The sequence below is a fragment of the Acyrthosiphon pisum genome, chromosome A1, assembly GCF_005508785.2.
Source record: "Acyrthosiphon pisum isolate AL4f chromosome A1, pea_aphid_22Mar2018_4r6ur, whole genome shotgun sequence".
In the NCBI taxonomy this organism is placed as follows: Eukaryota; Metazoa; Arthropoda; class Insecta; order Hemiptera; family Aphididae; genus Acyrthosiphon; species Acyrthosiphon pisum.
Window position 1 is genome coordinate 49,897,652 of NC_042494.1, and position 3,094 is coordinate 49,900,745.

At 26.4% G+C, this 3,094-nt stretch overlaps 1 protein-coding gene across 1 annotated transcript in view; it reads right to left on the reverse strand.

The window, feature by feature from the left end:
* Positions 1-3,094, reverse strand: part of LOC100163952 (mannosyl-oligosaccharide alpha-1,2-mannosidase IA) — a 14,404-nt gene that overhangs the window by 9,743 nt on the left and 1,567 nt on the right. The window lies entirely within an intron of this gene.

Genomic DNA, 3,094 nt, shown 5'->3' on the forward strand with positions numbered 1-3,094 from the left:
ATTTAAAAGAAAAATTTTTACGAATTCTTAACTAAAAATAATTTGCTAATTTTCGTGATTTTTCCATATTTTGTCAATTTTTGAACTTTAAATGCTAATAAAAAAAAATCGTGACTAAGGATTTTTAATATTTTTCAAATATCATTGTAACTATATAGTAGGAGCCTTGTATTAAATTTTCAAGTATTTTTACTCAACAAATAAAGTTTTATTGACATTCATAGAAAAAAAAAAACGAATAATATTGGAAACTGAAAACGTTCCTAAACAGTTCAAAACAAATCAAAATATTTTGAAAATTTTATCATGTATAGAAAATGGAAATATAAAAACCAGTGAAAATTTCATGTATCTACGGTTATTTGTTTTAAAGTTACACCAAAAACCAAAATCAATTTTCTTGAAAACAGATTTTACGTAAAAATTCCCGTTTTTCCTTAATTTTTCTTTTGTTTTTCACGGCGCTTTTGAAAACTACTGGAAAAATTTTACTTTTGACCCCCCCAAAGTACCAACTAGATTCACTTTCCTATCAGAAAAGATACTGTTGAAGAAAAATTGAAGCACTTTTACTGTCCTAAAAGGTTAGGGTTGCCATACGTCCCGGTACACCGGGACTTGTCACCAGTTCATAACTTTGGTCCCGGTCGTCCCACTAGACCCTTCATAAGTCCCGGTTATGTGTAAATAATATTAGTACCAATAATGAATATATTAATATTAAATGTATTATATTTTAAAGAACGTAACCGTCTTCGAGTAGAAACTGTAGAAAGTATCATTCAATGCAAATTTAATTTCAAAATGACTTGTTCGGAATTTCATACGTATGCTATGGGAAAACCAGAGCTACTGAAACAGGTGAAAAAGTCAGAAAAATATAATATTTCAAAATAAATAAATACATATTATTTCATTAATTAAATGTATCAACTAATTTAATTTCTTTCATAATTCGATGCTATTATTATTTTATTCTATATATATAGACCAGGTACATAAAACGGTGTTTTAAATTTTATAATTAAAAAAAAAAAAAAGGTTGTTTAAATTATTTTTGTAAATGTCCCGGTCAGTACTTGAACTTTTATGGCAACCCTATAAAAGGTGATGACAGACACAAAAAAAAAAAAAAATTAAAAAAAAAAAACACACATCATTGTAAAATCAATACATTCATCGTTTCACTCAGAATCTAAAATTATTAAAAGTGCTTATAAGTGGGTATATTTTTTTTAAAGTACCTTACTTAAAATAAACATTTAAGTTAACTACATAGTTAAAGTAATTATTTATAATTCTAAAAATTATATAAATATTACCTTATAATACTTATAACCTAATACACCTTAATATTTTTGGTGCGATTCAAATTGTGTAATAGATTTTTTTTATATCAGTAATTTATGATAAAATGATAATAGTATAAGATATAAATTATAATGGTATAATATTCAATATCCAATGCACATAGTTGTATCAGGGTCCCTCAACATAAATGTGGCCAGGGGCTCCATATGCGTTTGCGGCCTATTGCTATGGCCAGGCAGACACTGTTCCTTACAAACCGAGCAACAAACCTTATCTATAAAAATATATAGCAAGATGCTATTCAAAAGTAAAATAAAATGTACTTAGTTACTAATTTTATCATAAAAGTAAATATTGTTATTTTATTTTATAAAATTTGTTTTTTATTTGTTACTAAAAAATAATAAAAAATTCAATCTAAAGTTAGTTAATTTTTTGTTTGTTGGGTTTTTACTGGGTTTTATGATTGGGCCCAACCTTGAAAATAATAAAAATAAAATTATTATTATCTATTATTATCACAATTTTTTTTTTTAAATTAATCTTTAGTAATAATTGTTAAAATGATCATTATAATTTATAAATTGCACATTTACCTTAACTACTTATACCTGTAATAATAAATATAATTAATATTAAGACACCATAAGAAAAATATATGTATAATATAAATTGATAATAATTATCACATTTTTTTTTTTTTATTAATCGCTAGTATTTAAGCTATATTTATGACCCAAATGAGATTTTTAAACGAGACTGGCTTAAGAATAGAAAAAGTATTACCTTGAGAAGACATGACACCCATATGTGTTGCCTCCGTCTTACAGGTGTGTAATATAGCAAATAGTGCGTTCAACAGAATAGGTGTAGCTCCGTTAGCTTAAAAATTAGAGTGAAATGATCTCTTATAAAATCTATAGGTAAGATTATTATATAGGCAGTCTCATGGGATATTTCTTAAATTTTAATTTTAAAGCGAGTTATGATAAATAACTAATAAATAAAATTGTAAATTGTTTGTGCATCATAAAATACCCACAACTCGATTTAAAATTAAAATATAATAAAACACTCATGAAGTTCCCTAGATACCTTAAGATTTTATAAGAGGTCAATTGACTCTAATTTTTAAATTAACGGCGCTACACGTGCTCTATTGAGCGTACAATTTGGTATGTTACGTACTTGTAAGACGGAGACAACACATGTGGGTATCACGTCCTCTTCTTAAACATTGATTTTTAGTTATTATCACAACTTTTTTTTCTGTTAGAAGAGTCTAGCTAAAAACTTTTTGATAACTTTTTACTAAATAAATTAGAAATTAGTTATTAGTAAATACTATTATCGTTTACCAAATGATTGAGTGAGCAACGGTATAGCAATGCATTCATTACACTGATTATTTCAATAAATAAACGAGTCAAATCTCAATACTCCTCTTTATTATATACGCTACATCTTTATTCTCCAATTAAGCTAGACAGTTGTACCTACCTCAAACGCATATCTAGCCAAAATGTAAATTTTGACAATTTGGTTTTTTATAATATAACACCTACCTACCCTCATAGGCGCAACTAGACCTATACTTTTGAGGGTGCACAAATTATAAAGAATTCCCAGACCCCCGGACCCATACTCTATATACAGGCTATAACAGAAGATCTGACAAAAAAAAAAATTACGCTACTTAAACGTATGACAAAAATATTGTGGAAAAAATATTTTGAAAAAGTATTACATTCTAAGCCATACTTTATGTATTTATGTATCTAAA